The following is a 21,712-nucleotide window of genomic DNA, read 5'->3' as shown; positions in this document are numbered from 1 at the left end:
TTGCTGCTTGTTTTGCCTCATTTGAAATAGGGACGTGGTTGAAAAATGGCATTTATTAGTCTGGAAGTGGCATCGCAATTAAATAGGAGAATTGCTTTTGAGTCCCAGGCCTCTCATTCTTCGTTACCCTGTGCTATGCTGTTGGGATGTGACAGTTCTCATCAGTTGTATTATGTTACTACATGACATACACCTGTCTTCAGGCCTTCTTAGGGGTCAATCCTCCACCTTTGACTTTCCTGCAAGTACCAAAAGCAATTCTGTGCTCTGCAGGCCATTAGTGAGCTATCTCTTTCTGGAGACAATGCAGAGACACTTCAGAGCAATACCAAATGAAATAGCTCTGGTGAAAATACCTAACACAGGTAGCTCCTCCTTTCTGTCCCTACTGCAATATCTCTGCATGGTCCTGCAAAAAGTGGTGCAAATGGACCCTGTTTGTCTCCATTCATTCTAGCATTTCACTTACCTCCAAAATTGATGAAATGGACTGAGTGTTAAAACCATAGTGCTGCATCCTTTCCTAGGCCTACCCTAATGTAAACAGAGACACTGTTCTGGCAAGTATTCCTGGTATGACCATAACAGACAGTCAGTTTTTCCTTTACCCTTTGGACACAGAGTTTTGATAGTTAGAAGGGTCTGGTGAAAGACCCAGACCTCTAGAGCATAGCTGTGGGTGTGCTATTTCTGTTTTCAGTGCTGGAAATACTCCTGATGGTAGAGGGCTATTAACATATGTCTCACATAAATGACCCAGTAAAGTGGAAGGGATAAGAGCAGTGTAAACAATGCCACCTGTCTTAAGCATGTTGTTATGACTTACGGTCTGGTTGTCAACCCATATTTATTTCTTCAATGATCTTTACTTTTAAAGTTCTATTTTGGAAAACTGAGACAGGGGCAAGAAATGTGCTTATGCAAACTGTTAAAGCCTGTAACACAGATCACTGAAGGCAGAAAAATAACCAACAAAGCCAGGCACCATAAACTCAACTCCTCATCCCATCAATGAAGAGCTGTCAAGGCCTGATGCTTCAGAATCAGTTGTACACTGGATAAGTCAAGGTTAGTTTTGCAGAAACAGAGAAGTGGGGAGGTTCAGACATTTATAGTCCTTATCCAAAAGATATCAAGTTACATGAAAATCAAATCTCGGCTGTAAATTCAGTGTATAGAAAACAACAGAGCAGAAACTGGGGAGTACAGTGCCACAAGTCAGTGATTTACACTGAAAAACACATTTAAAAACACAGACAACAATGGGCATAAAGATGTGGGGTGGGATGATGAAGCTCGAGTTCACAATCACTTCTTTGGAGACTGATCCAGCTACTCCATTTCATGCCCTAGAGCTTGGACAGAATAATCTGCTTTCTCCCTCTAGGGTTAACTGCTTTTCTCTCTGTCAGTAAATTGGTTATTCTTCTCTGAGCATTCTGGGAACAACTCATGATACACTGGTAAAATTAAGCAAAATTAAAATAAAAATTAAGCACAAAAGAAAGGTCTTTTGGAGATGGAAAGAATAAATTCGTCTAGAGGAGGGAAGCACACGGTCTTTCTCGAGTAACCTTCCTTCCATGCTGCCCTTTCCTAGCATCTCTAACATTCTTCCCATGCAAAATGTAGTGACAAGGCAATATTGTACCAGTCTGAAACCACTTTTTATCCCTGCCAATCTATGTTCTAGTTTTAAGCATCACAATAAAAATGGAAATTGTGTTCTCCTTCATGCTGCCTGCTCTCTTTAGCCCTTGACAACGTTCATTACCAGGCATTAGCTGAACTGAAGTTCAGTAGTCAAGTCCAGAATGGCACTGAGGTTACATGACATTAGGAAATGAAGGACAAGAATTTCTGCTGGAGCATTTCCTTTTGCTTTGTATTGGTAAAAGCTTTTCAGCTTGGCTTCTTTGTGTCCCCAAAACAAGCCATTTGGGAGATTGCACAATTGTCACATATAGTTATGCTGCTGTATCTCTGCTGGCAGCTGAAAGCAGGCTAGAGCTTTCTCTGCCCTTGGTAGCTCTGGATCTGTAAGCAAAAGGAAGCATGGAACCAGAGCTGACTAGACATGAAACAATTCATCTTTGAATGTGACCCAACCTGGTGCAAAACCAACTCAGCAAGTGAGCCCTGCTTACAGTAATGTTTCAGTCACACAGATGCAGCATTATATCATGGGAACTAGAAGGTTCCCAAAAATAACCACAAAGTTTTTATTCTACAAGTAACAAGACCCAAGGAACTACAGGCCAGTCAGTTGCACCTCCGTGCCCAGCAAGATCATGGAGCAGATCCTCCTGGAAACTATGCTAAGGCAACATGGAAAATAAGGGAGTGATTGGTGACAGCCAGCATGAATTCACTAAGGGCAGACTGTGCCTGACAAATCTGGTGGCCTTCTATGACTGGATTATAGCATTATTGAATAGGGGAAGAGCAACTGACATCATCTACCTGAACTTGTGCAAAGCATTTGACACTGTCCCCGATTATATTCTTATCTGTAAATTGGAGAGACATGAATTTAACAGACAGACCACTGGGTGGGTAAGGAATTGGCTGGATGGTCACACTCAAAGAGATGTGGTCAACAGCTCAGTGTCCAAGTGGAGATCATGGATGAGTGGTGTTCCTCAAATGTCAGTGTTGGGACCAGCACTGTTTAACATCTTTGTTGGTGACATGGACAGTGGGATTGAGTGCACCCTCAGCAAGTTTGCTGATGACACCAAGCTGTGTCATCTAGTATGTGTCAACATAACAGAGGGAAGGGATGCCATCCAGAGGGACCTGGACAGGCTTGAGAGGTGGGCCTACGTGAACCTCATGAAGTTCAACAACCCCACCTGGGTCAAGGCAATCCCAAGCACAGATACAAGCTGAGGGGCAGAATGGATTGAGAGCAGGCCTGCAGAGAAGGACTTCAGGGTGTTGGTTCAACATGAAGCTCAACATGAGCTGGCAATGTGCACTTGCATCCCAGAAAGCCAACCATATCCTGGGCTGCATCAAAAGCAACATGGCCAGCAGGGCAAGGGAGGTGATTCTCCCCCTCTACTCTGCTCTCATGAGACCCCACCTGGTGTGCTGTGTTCAGCTCTTTGTCCCCCAACACAAGAAGGACACAGACCTGTTACAGTGGGTCCAGAGGAGGGCCACAAGGATGCTCAGGGGGCTGGAGCACCTCTCCTACAAAGAAAGGCTGAGAGAGTTGGGGTTGTTCAGCCTGGAGAAGAGAATGCTCTGGGGTACCTCCTGGTGGCCTTCCAATAGCTAAAGATGACCTACAGAAAAGCTGAGGAAGGACTCTTTATCAGGGTGTGTAGTGATAGAACAAGGGGGAATGGCTTTAACTTAAAAGAGGGGAGATTTAGGTCAGATACATGGAAGAAGTTGTTTACACAGGGGGTGGTGAAGCACTGGAACAAGTAGCCCAGAGAAGCTGTGGATGCCCCATTCCTGGAGGTGTTCAAGGCCAGGCTGGTTGGAGCTTTGAGCAACTTGGTCTAGTGGAAGGTGTCCCTACCCATGGCAGGGGGATTGGAACTAGCTGATCTTTAAGGTCCCTTCCAACCCAAACTATTCTATGATTCTTTAACTCTTCCTGAATCACTGAACTATTTCTGCCTCCTCTGAATTTGCTATATGTATATGCTTGTATGACCCTATGGATCATGTTTTACCTGTAGAGATTTCAGCTTACCTTTGCCTTTCCAATCAGAAACTGAGTTTCTGTATTTCCCTGGGGGAACTCTATAGTCTGGAATATGGGAGGCATGGTCTGACAAATCAAAGGGCTCTGCTTCACCTTCAGGAGCTCAACAGGAGTCTCTGTCATATGCAGAGCCAGTGAGCTTCTACTCTGCATGGTTTCTTCCATCTACTGCTCTTCAGAAAGTCAGTATACCTGGAAAAGAACCCCTGTAGTGCTGTATGAAATACATGAAAAGGAAAAAAGACGTGTCATCACACACCAGCCCACACAGATTCTTAAAATCAAAGCAAGTCTACTGCTATCTATTGCAAACTCAATGTATCTATAGCAGTGTTCATATCCTCCCAGCTCAGACAAATCTAAAACCATGATGAGTTTCACAGTTCATACAGATTTGATCCATATATATTCCAAGGCTTCTCTGGTATGGATTTCAGGTACAGGTTTACTATGAAAAAATATATAATAATAAGAATAAGAATAAAAATAAGAATAATAAATAATAATAAATAATAATAATAAATAACAATAACAATAACAATAATAATAATAATAATAATAATAATAATAAATTGTTCTGTTTTGTTTTGGGATGTTTTGTTTTCCCATTCATCAGCAGAATAAAGCAGCAGTTGTAATTCAGCAAAATTTCAGCCTGCAAACTTAGTAAAATAGATAGACTCACACACAGAGAAGAATCTTTAACCTCAGGGCTGAGAGAGATTATTTGAACATAGTCACGTATTGACAGACCAAGAAAAAGGCCCTTATTATTATCAAATAGAATTCTAATAATCATAATAAAAGTTAATTCTGAGAAGCATATCTGATATTGGATCCATACCTGTGAACTGGCATAAGGATGAGCCTTAGGCCAACTCCTCACTAAAGACAATTCTATAAGGAAGCAGAAGATTGCAGTTTGGCCTGTGAGAGGCTTGCAAGAGAAAAAGGATTTTACAAGGCTTGAACAAGGAGTTCGATAGTATTTCCTGATACAGAGATTACTAAGCAAAGCTTAGGAAAAGAAAGGGAATATGTTTCTGGATATTCCTTGAAGATATGTTATATAAAATCACCAGTGTAAATTCTCAATCAATATAGAACAAGTGGTCCCACTGACAGCAGTACAAATTTATGGCAGATGAAATGTATAAAAACCTTAAAAATCAAATTGGATAGATTTCTTTTCTACCACTAAATCCTATACCTAGCAATTGTAGTTTGTTTTTTCAAATAACCTTGTTTGGTTTTGATATGTGAATATTGTTTACTTTTTAATGACAGGTAAAGTCCTTTCTCCTTTCCTTTCCTTTCCTTTCCTTTCCTTTCCTTTCCTTTCCTTTCCTTTCCTTTCCTTTCCTTTCCTTTCCTTTCCTTTCCTTTCCTTTCCTTTCCTTTCCTTTCCTTTCCTTTCCTTTCCTCTCCTCTCCTCTCCTCTCCTCTCCTCTCCTCTCCTCTCCTCTCCTCTCCTCTCCTCTCCTCTCCTCTCCTCTCCTCTCCTCTCCTCTCCTCTCCTCTCCTCTCCTCTCCTCTCCTCTCCTCTCCTCTCCTCTCCTCTCCTCTCCTCTCCTCTCCTCTCCTCTCCCTTTCTTTCACCCCATCTCCCTTTTCCCCCTATCTTTACTATAGATATGGATTGTGAGAGGAACTGAGATTTTCTGGCTGTGTTATCTGTGAAACAGGTGAAAAGGAATCTGTTCAACAAAAACAGAATGTCAGGCTTATTTTCCTCTTATACCAACATTATATTAGCACTGATTCTATTGCAGCTAATAAAGTATAATCTTTATAAAAGATATGCAAAAGGCAGAGAGGTGGAATCACAGTTCATAAAGGCCAGCTATGGCCAAAGGTTGCTCTTTGCCCCTAGAGAAAAAAAAAAAAAAGGGTTTAATCTGTGTTAAGGATAGGGTGGAGAGGAGGACAGGCATGTAACATCATATCAAGGCTCCTCTTAGCCTGAGTCTTTGCCATGAATGGGGAAAATTCATCTGGCCAGCATGGTCTTTGGGCCTCTAGTAACAGAAGACAAGAAATCAGAAATAAACTTGTAGAACAGGAGCTTTGGATAGGAAAGAACAGATAGCTGGAAGGGCAACTTGAGAAGCTCCTTGAACTATAGAATGGTTTGGGTTGGAAGGGACCTTAAAGATCATCCAGTTCCAACCCCCCTGCCATGGGCAGGGATGCCACCCACTAGACCAGGTTGCTCAAAGCCCCATCCAAACTGGCCTTCAACACCTCCAGGTATCGGATATCCACAGCTTCTCTGGACAACCTGTTCCAGTGCCTCACCACCCTCATAATAAAGAATTTATTCTTTATATCTAATCAAAATCTACTGCCCTTTACTTTAAAACCTTTTCCCCTTGTCCTATCACTACATACTCCAGTAAAGTATCTTTCTTGTAGGCCACCTGTAACAAGACTGAGTTTTTTTGAAGGAGAGATTGAGGTGAAACTCTTATCTTGAGTTTATCAGCGGCAGTGATGAGCCATTTGTTCTATGATGATGTGTGTCATTTTGAACCCAAGTCAATGCTAAAGTTATATGTCAGAAGCAGTTTAGATGAAGAGCACGATCATGTCTCTGCTGAAGCATCAGTGGAAGAAAAAGTTAGGAGAAAATTTTGAAGACAAAAAAAATCAGATATTTCACAACTGTTAGATAATTTCCATACTGTCACCTGGGACAGCATGTCTGGGATGTATTACTTGACTTTTCTGATATAAAACACCAACTGTTTAGCCCCTCCTTTTCTGATGAAAGAAAAGGAATTGATTTTTTATTCATGCAACTGTTTGCTGAAGTGGGTTTAATAAATTAGATCCGAGAGGGACTCTATGATTTTTTTAAACAAACGTAATGAAGTACAGCTTAACCTCAGTGGCCTTTTATGCTATGTTTATTAGGCATGACAATAAAACAGATAATTACAGCCAAGACCTTCCTCACTCCACGAGAAATGTTCACATTAAATTTGGGTTTTATTAAAAACATTCTTTAGGGGAAATATGCAATCTCATTCCTTAAAATATGAATTTTACAATAAAATTTGACTTTTTAAGGCAAACTACAAAGACACTTCATTTAAGCTCCCTTTGGTGTTCACTCATTTAATTTTGTTCAGCTGTGCATGTATGAGCAGAGGTGGTAATGAATAAAAGGTGTGGGGGGTAATGCTGGAAGGAGCTGGTGAGCATAAGTCACATGAGTAGTAAAGAAAAAAAAATAAGAAGAAAATAAAATAAAAGAAACCAATATTGCCTAGCAACCTAAGGAAAAAAAATGTGCCTGGCAACAGAAAGGAAGGACTTTGCTGCAAAGAGAACATTTGCCAGGAAAGAGAAACAAAGAGAAAGAAAATTCATAATATGAAAAGCCTCAAATGTGGGGGGTGGGAGGAAACAAGAATGAGTAGTTCAGAAACTTGGAAACAAAGGCTGGCTGGAGCTTGTCTTTCAGAAAAATGGCAAAGAGCTCTACTGGAATGGCTATCTGTAATCACTTCCTTCAGCTTTCATCATCACCACGATGAACTAAAACAGGAGATAAAACAAATGCATGGTAACCTTGCCATTATACTTGGAAATTCAAAGGAAAAATTGAATTCAAATATTTCTGTTCCAAGAACATGAAGCCTGTTGCCTGGGCTAGAAGAAAATATCCCTTTGTGTTCTTCACAGAATAGGACATTGTCCTCCAAGGACTCCAGGCTGCTGACAGTGTAGACAAAAAGTCATCTATTAAACAACAAAAATGCAGTATCAAAAAGCCAAAATTTAGATTAGCTGTCATCGATACTGGTAGCAGGACAGTTAGGGAGCTCAGCACGGGCAAATTCACCCTGCAGATTAAATGTACCTACAGGTGCTGCTTAACTCACCAACAGCATTATGTTGTTGACTTTGTATGTGCTGGATCAAAGTGAGGTGCTGACTGTCACAGAACAGGGGACATCTGCCCTCAGTCCCATAAAGAACAATGGGACCACAAACCTCTTTCAAAAGAGATGAGATCTTTCATAGCTTTACTGGGGGAAATAGCAATATGCAGATGAACTTTCAGCTATGCAAATCTTGGCATCAAATGACATGTAATCTTAAACATTTCAAAATTCTACTCTTTGTAGCAAAGGTAACAGAGGTTAGCATAAGAGACTTGAAAATAAAACATAAAGAAATGAAAAAGTAATTCTGCGTTGGGACTGCAGACACTGAGAAGCTTTAATCATAATCATATGGCTATTGCACCATGGAAATATGGGGCAGAGTTAAGGTTGGTTTAATGGCCCGATTATATACTACAGGGAACTTTCTGTTATTTGGGATGACTGAAACACTGATGACATACCAGCATGTCAGTCATAATTTTGTTATTTTATTTTAGGTACATCTTAACTCTGGAATGTTTTTGTTTTTAATTTAGCTCTGGAAACAGCTCATGAAGTAGAAAATAATTTTAAAATATTCTTCAGAAACCACAGTTATTTCTTCATTTCCCCAAGGAAGTTGAAACTTTAACTTTCTAAACATTTTGAATGACATTTTTTAAATGCAGAAATAAGGAGGATGTTAGACCTGGGCCATAAGTAAGAGATTAGAAATTTATTTTAGCTCTAGATTCGTTAGCAATTTATAAAATTGAAACTCCACTCCCCTCTAGCTGCTGGAAGGAAAAAGGATCTTGCTACTTTTTGTTTTTCAATTTCAAGAGAGTTCTTTAATTAAAAAAAAAAAAAGTATTTCATTTTTTATAGCCTGTCTTTACTTTGAAGTTATCTTCAATTACAGCCTCACTGCTATCGTGAGTTTATAACCAACTCATTTGACATTTATCACAGGTCCCTCTTTTGCTATTATTTTACATGAGTATTTGATGGCTAACATTTTGCCTAGCAGCCTGTTTCTTGTCTCATTTATTCTAGCTGTTGTCTTAACTATTTGTATATACTATTTTTTATGACAGGGTGCAGGAAGCAGAGCCTTGATCTTCTGACACATTTCTGTTGATCTCTGCTCTGCACTGAGCAGCAGTGCTGCAGATTGGTAACCCCTGCTGCTTCTTGTGGCCTTTACCAGCATTCTCTTTTGACTCTTCCACAGTTTTGTGGGAACCTTGGGAAGAAATGATGTATTGAGAAAAACAATGCTAGTAGTTTTCATATAATGGTCTTTCATGACTCCTTATTTCAGAGTAAAAGGAAGTGTGTGGTTAGGGTCAGATTTACCATTTAATGCATTACTAAGTTTTCTGCAAAAAGATGGGCTCAATTATTTTTTGTGAAAGCACTTTAATTTCACAAGTATGGGAAATTACTCTTCTAGATTCCAAGTAAACACTTATTTTGGTTTTATTTCTTAAGAAAGTTATTACTATCATTCTTCAACATTTCTGGGCATGGCAACACCACAGCAAAGGCTCGTGTTTGTATTCTTCTGCAGTGTATTGAATCATGGTGTGAGAATTATACATCCCAACATGGCTTTCAGTTGCCATATATCTTCTGTTTCCTGAATCACACTACTGGTTTTAGTAGAGAATGGAGAAATAATCTTTAACCTTATTTTCAGTCAGTAAAATAATCTGATCTTTCCCATGGGTAGGCTGGGATTTCCAAACGGTATAGTATTATTTTATTGTTCTGAATATTATAGTCTTCACACACCTCATAAGGTTCATTGGATGTTCATTTCTGAACAGAATGCATATTTTACAGTTTTAGTACCCCTAGCTATGACATGCATGTTCATTGTACAGTGGCAGTTTATAAATTGTCTGAGTTTACTACCTGGTCATTAATGCACAGATTATTCTCAACCCTGTGATAGAAATGTGTTCCCTTGATGTTATCTCTTTATGGTTTGGACAGTTTGAGGGCATAAATAATTCTCTCTTCCTAGCATTCACGCAAGGTGATGTTGCTCAACATAGGTCCTGTCACTCTAAGTAGGAAAATTCAAGTACAATGTCATTCAATTTCCTGAGATATAGAGAAACTTAAAATGCATCAGAGAAATATGCTCTCTTCAATTAATCTATCACAAGGAGTACAATTCCTCAGTGGCCTCTTGTGGTTTAATCCATCAGACAGCTAAGCACCATGCTGCTCTTCGCTCACTCCCCTTCGGTGGGATGGAGAGCATCAGAGAAAAGTAAAATCCATGGGTTGAGACAAAGACAGTTGAAACAGGACAGAAAAGGAAAGTAAAATATTAATAATATGTATATATATGCAAGGCAAGTGATGCACAATACAATTGCTCACCAGCTGCCAACCAGTGCCCAACCCCCTGAACAGCAGCCGCCCCCACAGCCAACTCCCCACACTTTTATTGATGATCATGATGCCATATGTTTTGGAACACTATATGGAAGAAGAAGTCACTGAGAGCAGCCCTGCAGAGAAGAACTTGGGGGTTCCAGTGGACGAAAAGCTTGACATGAGCCAGAAGTGTCTGCTTGCAGCCCAGAAGGTCAACTGCATCCTGGGCTGCATTCACAGAGTGGTGGGCAACAGGTGGAGGGAGGAGATTGAACAAAATAGGGGAGATTTAGATTAGATATAAGGAGGAAATTATTTACTATGAAAGTGGTGAGGCACTGGAACAGGTTTCCCAGAGAAGCTGTGGATGCCCCATCCATGGAGGTGTTCAAGGCCAGGCTGGATGGGGCTTTGAGCAACCTGGTGTGGTGGGAGGTGTCCCTGCCCATGGCAGGGGGGCTGGAACCAGATGGTCTTTAAGGTCCCTTCCAACCCAAACCATTCTGTGATTCTATGTTTCTATGAATATCCCTCTGGACAGTTTGGGCCAGCTGTCCTGGTTGTACTCCCTCCCAGTTTCTTGTGCACCCTCAGCCTCCTCACTGGCAGGACAGTGTGACATGCTGAAAAGTCCTTGACTTATTGTAAACACTGCTCAGAAAGAGCTAAAACATTTCTATGTTATCAACATTATTTTTCTCCTAAATCCAAAACACAGCAACATACCAACCACTATGAAGAAAATTAACTTTATCTCAGGCAAAACCTGTATACCTCTGCATGATGCTTTCTAGTTGCTTGTGACATGGTTGTACCTTTGCAAAAAGCTAAGACCAAACGACAGATCTGTTCCATGATGGAACACCAGTAGCTGGCAGGTCCTTTTTATCCAAACTTACTATTTTCTGTGCTGGTAAGGACCATAATAACAAAGTTAGGTTTACCTGGGTGTTGCACCCAAGTTTCCTCCAGAGGCAGTACTTGGTTGCTCCAGCTACTTCACAACTTTTTGATGGTTTAGTCTTTCATTTGGTTTTGTTTCTTCTTGAAATTGGTATTCTGAGTCTCTATGGTGCCATCATGTAAAGTTTCAAGGGCAGAACATAGCAGTCTGAGAGGCTCCAAGAAAACCTAAATACTGTTTCACAGTATCCCTAGGTCTTTCATATATTTCAGTCTACACATTCCCTAGGAGTTTTAGTTTCCATGGGGCTGTCTAGATTTCCTAAGAAACAATAAGATGCCTGATTGGGAAGATTTGAGTTTTCCTCAGCTTCAGATTGTTTTGGCAGCATCATAGTCTGGAGTACCATGGTAGTACCATGTAGTATGGTCTCATCATAAGCCATACTGCAAATTCATATTCGGTCTTTAGTAGCGGTAATGTGCTTCCTTCCAATCTTTGTCCAGTTATTTTGTGAAAATATGAGCTTATGATGCAGACCTTCAGCTTTTCAGTAACTTGTCTTGATACTTTATAGGGCTGCTGATCTACTTGGTAGTGTTTTGGTTGTTTTTGTTTTTGTTTTTCCTGGCTTCCCAGTGATCTCATGATATCCCCATTAGCATCTGTATGCCAGCACCATGAAATGTATCTTTACAATCTGTTAGAATTCCTAACAGGGCCCAAAATGATTATACACTTTCCCTTCTCAGCTTTGTTTTTCAGTCAAATATGTGATGCCAAGCAATGAATGGAAGATCTACTATGATTTCCAGAAATGCTTCCCTGTGTACTCCTCAACACCTAATGTTTGCCTGTTGGCACCATTGTAATTGTACAGCATATCACTAGTAATTGCATTTCTCAGGTCAGACACCACTTATGTCCTTGCACATCCACACTGCACCACTGGATGCTCCTGCCCAGTTGGCACATATGCGATTGACTCAGCTTTACTGTTTAATTACATTTTCTTCCTTGCTGAGTCTCACTAGCTCCCCTGTCCATATGTTTCATATACCACATGCTGGATTCTAACATAATAGGCCTAGTTACTTCTAAGGGAAATCTATCCCCTTTTCAGAGATACTGAAGGCACAGGGAGCACGGCACGTGAATACAACACAGGCTGTCTTCTTGGTGCCTCCTCCAAAGTCTTCCCTACCTTGAATGCCTCCTCTCAAACTCTTTGCAAACTACTCCTGCCTTTTTCCTGCCTATACCTTTGATGAGCAACAGCATAATAACACAGTGAATAATTCTTAGCAGTAATAATACTTAATCAGTGATGCTAAGTTATTTCTCACTGGAGCTATTTCCAGTCACATAAAGATTTTTCCAGAGTTTAAAAAAAAAAAAAAAAAAAAAAAGACGGGTGGAGATATTGATTTTCATTAAGAATCTTGTAAGACTTTTGGCTTGGGCTTCATAACTACCTGTTTAATCAATGGGTTAGCCTGAATGAAGAAAGAAAGACTCTAGATCTTACATTAAAGCTTTTGTCAAAGTAATTACTGTCTTTCTGCCCATTTTACAAACAAGATGCAAGAAGATAACAGCAAATAGAACAGATTTCACCTGTTAGATCAACACGAAATGTGGGTAAGCTTTGTATTACCCACATTACATCTTGTAGCATCTGCTCCACCACTAAAACAGGAAATGTGTCACCTCACAATTCAGTGGATGAACTGTGGTAACAACCCAGGTTTTAAGACTCGCACGGCTGTGATCTGCCCTTAAGATAAAATTTCTTTGTCAGGCGTAGGTGGCCTTACTCAAAGAGCAGTGTCCACTTTTGATAGAAATGAGGACTTCTGGCCTGAGTTCAGCATTTGATCTTATCTCTGTAATCAGCTTTGAGATTGCAAAGGTTTTTCCATGTAAATCACAGCAAGAATATGTTATGCTGTTTTTTTTTCCCCTGCCATTTTCCTCATTTTCTCACATTTTTTAAAAACCTTTGATATTTAGACAGACTACATATGTCAGCCAGAGCTGCATGCCATGGACAGAAATGGCAACAGGAAAGAGATAGATTTGTCCCAAGGCACTGAGTCAAAATTAAAAGCCAATTTATTTAATTAAAATTACACAGATGACAAAGAAAATAATTGAAGGATTAAAATGAGAAATAGAATGGGTAATAAAAAGGGGAATGCAAAACTGCATGTAGAAAAAATAATCCCATCTACTCCAAGATGTTGATGAGTCTCAGGGTTATCCATGTCCCCACAGTCTCCCTAAGACTTGCTCAAATACTGCCAGCAATTCCTACATCCTCTCTGTGACTCTATTTCCAGACCCAGGTGATGTTATTTTCTCCTCCCCCCTATTTCAACCCCAGGTGATGTTAGTTTCTCCTCTCCACTATTAGATGTGGCAGGGGGAAGAGATACTCTCCCCTGGACATACCCAAGCATGGCATTACTGGAGACTTCTTCATACAAGCCAAATGTCCCTCAGCAACCTGTTTCTTCCACACATGAACAGAGACTCAGAGAAGCCACAGCTCACCCAGTGCCTTCCCAGCAGCTCTGACATCAGTGCTGAATCAGTGCAGTTTTCTGAAATACCATCATCCAGAGACAGGTAGTGAGTTGTCAGGCCAACTGACAGGGTTTTAAAACCTTCCCTGTAGTGAAATGGGACAGAAAGTGGAAGAGAGAGAGCAATAGCTAAAAACAGGTTGTGTTTTTCTTTGGCTGCTATCTCAGTTACCCTCTATAGTCAGTCATTATAATAAAAGTAGCAGTAGCTGCACTACATATGAAAATCAAAAAATAATCAGAAACCCTATAGAAATGTGTAATAAGAAAATTTAAATTCACGTTGTGTCTCTCTGAGGCTCCTGAGTAGTGTTTTATACAGCACAGAGATGCTTTACTGCAGACTCTTTGTGATAGTTTAGTGATACACATACCACTGAATTCACATAATAACACAAATGGTTGGCAAAGGGCATAATTCAATTTCTGGCAAAACTGATGGAATAACACAACAATTCCTAGTTTTCTTTCTTAATCTTTCCTTCCTTCCTTCCTTCCTTCCTTCCTTCCTTCCTTCCTTCCTTCCTTCCTTCCTTCCTTCCTTCCTTCCTTCCTTCCTTCCTTCCTTCCTTCCTCTGTTTTTGTCCTTCTGTATTCTTGCCTGGCAGGTGTTTTGTTCTTTGTTTCTCTCATTTACAGAGATCCGATCTGCTTCCCCTTTAGGGTATCTTTCTGTGCTCATTTCCCTCCCACTTTTTATACCCCTTAATTTTTCCGCTCCCTCCTCCTACCTGATGTGTATACACACATGCACATGCCTGCACACTCAGAGTCCTCTTGCCATTTCCCTTTCTTCCCTCTCATTCCCCTGTTTTTCCCACCAGATGGCCAAGCCAAGAATGTCACAGGAACAGCTTGTTCTCATGATATTCATTGCAAATACTACAAGAGCAACTAGTCACTGTATTTTCACCCATCAGAAGATGGGTCTTTTTCCACAGACCACAGAGATTTCTGCTCCCTTAGACGTCTTGATGCTCTCCTGTTTCCTCCTCTCTCACTTAAAGTAGGACAGCTGCCTCCTGGCTGACAGAAGAAAATTTTCAGAATGAGTACAATTCCCAAATGCAGATGTCATGGCACAAGTGCAGGTCTGTACTTCATTTTATCACCAAATGAGGTTGAAAAGCAGTGATCCAGTAAATGTTCATCTAATCACACTAAGTATCTCATAAACATGGAACAAGACAGCACCTGTCACAAGGTTTTTCTAATCTGAATTAATCGAAGTAGGAGACAAGATACTCAATGATAACAGGTAGAAAAGGGCAGTGGAAGGGAATGGTGAGACATTATTTATCATCATGATATGACCCAGGTTTGACACATTTGCAATATAAACAGTGTTAGAGAGAGCAGATGATAAACTCCCTGACAAAATGACTTTCTTTATGATAGTTCTTATTTTTATAGAAAAGAAACATTTGAAAAGTGAAAGACAAAAAAAAATAAAAGAATTCATTGAACTATTTTCTGGGATCTTAGATTCTTCCTCCACTTCTGTACCCCACAAGGTCCTTTTATTACTAATTGCAAAACCTACAGACTTTGGACCAGTAGGACAAAACTAAGCAACTTTTAGTTGAGTTTCATGTATGTCTTCAAGATTGTCTTTAACATGGCAGAGGTATTAGCTGATGTTTTCCTTTTAAGGCATACACACTTTAAGTCAAATTTCCAGTCAGTTGCCTACATCCTATATTTGGGCAACTATATTTCGGTTCTGACACACAGGTGAACAGATACTTGTGTTTGGTGCATCTGTTTACAGCACCAGCTGTGTATTTTAAGTTAACTTGCAAACTGATCTAGCCCTTCGTTCCTCCACTCACATGTGCAATAAGACAACCTCATGATCTGGCACAGTTGCCTGAAAGTAGCATCCAGTTAAAACACAGATATCTAATTTGCCAAGTGTCCTCCATTACAGTTCCTGAAGACACAATAGGCTACACACTGGGTCCAGTATGATTAGCTTTCAATCTTAAATAATTGTCAGTGGGAAATCATGCAGTTTTCCTCAAAATTGTTCGCAGACTGGAGTGACTGCACTTACCTATCCAGACACATGCAAAGTCAGAGTCATACCATCAGGGAACAATTTATATTGCAAGAGACCACTGGGATACACCTAGTCCATAACCCACTGAAAGCAGGGTCCACTTCAAAGCTACAGCCTAAAAGCAGACGTGCAAGGAGTACAAGACAGAGATGGAAAAGTGCTGTGGCTGCTGGGTGCAATGAGAGGAAGGTAGAACTGCAGTGGAGGATCAAAGGCTAAAGTGTGCAGGCATGACAGCACAGTTGTTTTCCTACTAGCCAGACCTTTGCCTTCTCCAGCAGTGGTGAGAACAGAACAGAAGTGAAGCTGCCTGAAAGTACCTCTGATGCTAACACTTCTCTAATTCCGCCAGAAGACATTGGTAAGCAGCAACATTAGGCAGAGAAAGAAGGAGGCAGAAGGGGGAAGTACTGAAAAGAGACTTCTTCCCTTAACTTTCGTTTCAGTAGATGAGGACTAAGAATGATAACTGTCACATACACTGGAGCTTTTTCTACCACTTGCACATCAGTTGCTAAGGAGTATCAGAGGTTTTGGAGATTGTCTGAAGTTTTATTTCATCCATTTGGGGTGGAAGAAAGTGGTGCAAAACCAGAAACCAGGACAGAAAGAGGGAGGACAATGAGGATTAGTGAAGTCTCACTGAGCTGACCTTGGCAGCTGGTCCTAGAGATTTACATATTCCAGCAACATCCTGACCCTGGAGCTGAGTACACTGGTCATGGGATATAAATTCCCAGTGAGCATGCAAGCTTCTGAGTCATCTCTCCACTTATTTCTGGGGAGTGAATCATTTTGGATTTGAGCAAATCCTGTCTTATAATTCTGTAATCTCACCCCTAGATATCAGATCTGACCACTGTATGCCAGTGTATTCCAGTAATGCTCAGAAGAGTTAGCTTCTGCTCTTTCCCAGGCTCAAAGTTGCAATTGGAAGGAGAGAAAAAGACATACCCATTTTCCAAAGACCTTCATCTCATCCCACCTATCTGTAAGATCAGCACTGAGCAAGGAGGGAAGGGAGGCATCTATGCCTCTTGCAACAGCCCTGACTGAATTTCCTTCTCCAGAAGGTAAGAAACTGCAGGAGGAAGTCATGCTGAGATGTCCCTTCCCACTCTCTGAAGAATAGAGTTTCTCTGTCACATGAAGACTGGTTCCAGCAGGAGCCAAAATCACATCACATGCAGTGAAATAATTGATGCTCCGCAGAAGGCAGACTGCCCCTGTGCCAGGACAACTCTAATCAAACCAGTTAGCTACTGGCTTTGGAATTAATCATTTGGTTTACTAGAAAGGAATAAATTAAAAGGTGCCTTTTGCAGCTCTTTCTAAAAGCTTCCCATGTAGGAAACAGCATGATACTAGGGAGGAAGGAGATCAGGCTGTGGGATGGAAGAGTGTGAAGCAGTCGCTGGGAAATCACTCTATGCACACGGCTTAAAATAAAAGCTAGCTGCTGATGGAAGAACTATGAAAATACTTGTTTTTAAAGAGAAGCCATTTTTCCACAATTAGAATATGGTCTTCATATTATTACCCAGCATGCAGCTCATAAAAATACCAGCTTTGAGTTTCAAAGTATTTCTTCAGGGGAGATATAGACTCACCGGGAGGAAGAAGGAGCAGATAAAAGAGCACAGCAAAGCTTCTGAACCTACAGTTCCAGTTACATTTTGTGTCAGCAAATAATTTGCTTAAACTGCAGACTGTCACAAACAGAGAAGTAAATGATTTATGTTGTACATAAAACTGCAAATATATCACTCAAGTCCTATCTTTTTTATTAATATAAATACATAAATTTTACCTGTAGTTTCTGTCCAAGGAATCTATGGCATCCTTTGCTATCTCAGTGTTCTGCAAAAGAAAAGTACAGGAAACTAGTTATGGAGCATAATAATAGCATAAAAATGGGAAATAATGCAAGTGTGATGAAGGAAATGGAATATGTTTGCAAGCTAAGCTAACGCTCTCATAGCACCAGAATTCTTGTTACAGAGAGATGTATATTTAAAACTTTATCTGTAATTCTATGAATGAACTTAATCACAAAATTGTTGGAGAAAAAAAAAAAAAAAAACTTCAGAAAATTTAACTTTTCAAACTTTTATTTTAAAAAGTTTTCAAAGGGTAATTATTTGTCCTTGAAGGTGGAATATTTAAAAATATTCCCTCTTCTTGTGTCTGACTTTGTTTTCTGTGTTCTTCTAGCTACTAACTTTTGCATTATTGGACATCTCCTCTTATAACATCTCAGAAGAGTGTTCCTTTTAAATCATACACAAAAAGAACTAATTATTTGTCACTACGTGACTAACTTTTACCAACAAAAATGATCTTTTTCTTCAGTTCTCTCAGCTACATTCTTTGGCCATGCTTCAGAGCACAACTGCCTATGAGCTGAGCTGCAGGCTACACATTGCTAATCTCTGAATCTTGAACTTTAGCTTTTCCTCTTTGCCTCTAGCTCTTTCTATTTCAGTTCTGGGTAGGTGCAATGAAACAAGAGCTTGAAACTCTGGCCCAAAGTCCAGCACTCCAGTTTTTAGCCATCTGTGAAGCATTTCCTCATTTAAGCACCAGTTTAGGCCTTACCACTCCTGTGTCATGATCTTATTGAAGACTTTCAACTTATATGGTGATATATCCCTGCTGTTACCCACCTGGAAACTTGGAGGAGGGCTTAAAAATTGTGGCTTGCTCAAGCTCGGGATCTGTGTTTAACCCAGGAACTGAGCATTTCCATGCCCTGTAGTAGAGCAGAGCAGCATGGGGGCCCCATGTCATGCTGATGGATGAACAGTGGCCCTCTGTTAAACCCTTTGTTCAAACACATGGTCAGGAGAGAAGGATCACCCTGCCAACTTCAAAGGTTTCCATCTGTGACCTTGAAATGGGTATAACTTCAAGCAGCACTTTATACCCACATGTAGACACATAGCATGTCTATATTCAGCAGAAGGGAAAAGCTAGCTACTGTCTCTACTCACTGTACTTGGACACTCACTCTTTCCTTCTTTCTTGACCCTAACATAAGATCTGGCCCTGTAAGACATGAGAGTTAGGAGGCCAGCAGCTGCATTTCAAAAGGGAGCCAAAGCTGCCCTTTTCTGCTTGTTATCTTCTTTCCAAAATGGGAGTGGTTGGACTACAATGTTGTCAGTGGTGCTTGGATGCCTACGTAGCCATGTCTGTGTAAAAATATTTACCTAGCAAATGCAAAAAAAAAAAAAAAAAAAAAAAAAAAAAAAAAAAGGAATAGAAAAAGGAATAGAAAAATCAAAAGTATCCTTTTCTGAGTTTTTGTCCAAGTCATGTGAAAAAAAAATTTCCTGACCAACAGCAATCAAGAATAAAAAATAAATGGCTTAAGAAGATGGAAAAAACAAATGGTTAGATAACTGCTATTCCATTTCCCATTCTTCTCCACAGTCAAAACAAGAAAGACCTCTAGTTTTCTGAAAGATGGAAAGAGCTGTGAGGTAATTTGATAGGTCAAGAATTAAAGCCTTTAACAGTGTGTTTGGACCCACTAGAAGATTCCATAGAGTTTTCTGATATAGTGATAACTTTAACTTTCTGTATGTTATATATCTGTGATTAAATACACACATGCTGTGTATACAGATATAACGGCAAAAAAAAATCTAATACCAGGTGCATAAATAAATGTGTGCGATTACACTGAAGAAGAAGAAAATAAAGGTGAGATCAAGTGGATAACTATTGTCCATCCATGTACATGCTGAGAAAATTGCCTGTTGCATGCCATAGCACTTTATCTTCCACTTACTGGGAACCTTTTAGTGGTTTGATTTCCTCACCCTATTCTTATGTATGCAATTTCTTTAACCTCATTCATATGCTTCCAACGTGGCTGGTGAAGTTTCACTTCATGGAATTGAAACCAAAACAAGGTGTAAATGGAGTGAATGTGATATAATCTGTCTGATAAATCTCCCAGAATATTACATCCCTGCTGCCCAAGGCTCACCAGTCTCCAAGGAGTCACATCAGCTGCTCTGAATTCAGCCCTGTATATATAGGAATTGCTACATGTACTTGCATACCAGCACAGCTTTTCAGTCTTGGGTTTGTTGTCGTAAGTCTACATAATTTAACTTGACTTTTTTGGCTTTCCAATGTTGGAAACCTTACCGTGGAAAGAGTTGATTGTGAAAGTCACTGTAAAAAATGACTACGTCAAAACAGAGAGGAGAACTCATCCTTTGTCTTAAATTGCAGAACAGATAGCGGCTATGAAAAGCTGGGACCAATGCTTAGTCTTCCTTCTCTACTCTCTGGTTTACTCCTGTACTTGGTAACTACATATTATTCCCTTATCCTAGTGAAATCCTCAGCTGATGCTGCTAGTCCTGTGCTGCATGGAGGATAAGAAGTGAGGCTGGAGCACAGTGTGCATCAGTGACCCTGGCCTTTACCTACAAGGGCAAAGGAAAACTGCTCCACTGTCCTTTACAACACAAAGATATCCAAGAAGAAAAATGTACTCACAGACAGCTCAGAAGAGAGGAGGCAGAACAGAAAAGCTTTCTTTCCACAAACAGAAAGATACTGCTAGCATTCAGAGAGGGCTTCTGGGCTTTGTAACAGTGTTCTAGCTTCCTGGCCAAGCAGAACATGTTATCCATCTTCCAAGAAAGTATATAAATCTTCAGCCACTCTTCTCTTCTGGGAGTTTTCCAGATTCCAGTGTCTCTGTGTAGATGATCTTGCACAAAAACCTAAGGTTCATTTCCTACTTATTTTGTGCTGGTTTGTATATATAATGTTACAGCAATCTGACTGAAAACTTTCAGTCTTTATCAGGAGGGGGAAGCTTGGCTGAGGCCAAAATTGGAAGAGAACACAGCTCATGAACCACTGAATGCACTTGTGACAAAAATATAGTTGGCTTCACCAGACTTTAGTCTTGCAAAAGCAGACAAAGAGCTAGAAATAAATTCAGTTTTGAGGTGTCTTCTGTGAATACCAAACTAAAAGCAATAGTTATTCAGAGCTAAATTTTTCATGTGAAAATATGACACAAGTAAGTTTAGCCACAGCTTTGTGTAGTGCGAACAACAATTTGAGTACTACATTTCCCTAAGATCAATGAGAACAGTTTTAAGATTAGCACTGAAATCTCTGCTTCATCTTTATTGTTTTATTCATAAGTAGATTCAATAATGCACAACCTCCTTCAGCAGAGCAGCTTTTGGACTAGTGGAAGACTAAGCTTACAAATCCAGTCCGTGAAGAGTATTCTCAGTCCAGATGACAGTGCACGAGATGCACCTAAATGTGGTCAGAGACAGTCCCACCACTCACACAAAAACCCTCGAGTGTGTCTGAGCCAGCTAGCACAAGCACAGTAGCCATGGCAACATGAAAGTTAGCACAGTTTGCAAAATCTGCCCTGGACCTTGAGTGAATGCAAGGGTAGTGTTTAACCCACGCTGAATGTTATCCTGCTGCTTCCAGATCCTAAACCAGTTTACACCAGGCTTGGCTCTGCACGGGTTTTTGACTGTCAGGTGCATCCATTTCTCTTGACATACATGTATATCCAGGTCTTGAAGGAAAAAGAAATACATATAGCTGCTGCAATGCTCCCTCCATGTGAGCAGGGAGTCCATGATGCCCAGGAAGCTCAGCAGTATCTTATCTGTGTGAGGAAGAGGGACTCACAGCTGCAGCCAAATACCCTGCATGAAGGCAAGTCTCCTGCACTCCTCAGCATGAGACAGCAGATCTTAAGCCTGAAATTTTTCACTGCCTTGCCTTGCCCTTTAGATCTGTGGCACACACCCTGCAGACTGCATACGGCTCTGAGTGCATAGGCTTTGACTTTAAAATATCCTAACACTCCCTTACCTCTACCACTTCTATATTGCACTTCCTATTCCCATGCTCTCCACCTGCTGCCATTTCCTTTAAGTGTATGCCCACCTTCTCATTTCTATATCCTTCATCTCCTGTATCTTCCTTATGCTGTGTGCAGGTATGTCTTGCTCACCTTTGGTCCTCACCATCATCCCCCTCCCCTGGAAGCCACTGCTGCAGCATGGACCAAACAAGTGGTGAAAAATGTTTGGAGTTGAAAACAAAGCAGCTTTTTGTGAGCAAGTCTTAGCAAATCATCCAGGTGGAGGAGAAAGA

The 21,712-nt window shown here is 40.4% G+C and overlaps 1 long non-coding RNA gene across 1 annotated transcript; it reads right to left on the bottom strand.

Annotated features, from left to right (window-relative positions):
- Nucleotides 1–3,719: 3,719 nt before the first annotated feature.
- Nucleotides 3,720–20,345, bottom strand: LOC119714376 (uncharacterized). The gene is made up of 3 exons (XR_005261520.2): nt 20,066–20,345; nt 17,358–17,407; nt 3,720–3,938 (listed from the first exon to the last, which is right to left on the bottom strand). It is a non-coding gene; the product is annotated as an uncharacterized lncRNA (long non-coding RNA).
- Between the last annotated feature and the right edge of the window lie 1,367 nt (nt 20,346–21,712).

This window comes from Anas platyrhynchos, chromosome 1 (genome assembly GCF_047663525.1).
Source record: "Anas platyrhynchos isolate ZD024472 breed Pekin duck chromosome 1, IASCAAS_PekinDuck_T2T, whole genome shotgun sequence".
NCBI classification, from domain to species: Eukaryota; Metazoa; Chordata; class Aves; order Anseriformes; family Anatidae; genus Anas; species Anas platyrhynchos.
The sequence above is the reverse complement of the archived record's forward strand: the minus strand, read 5'-3'. Positions and strand labels throughout refer to the sequence as shown.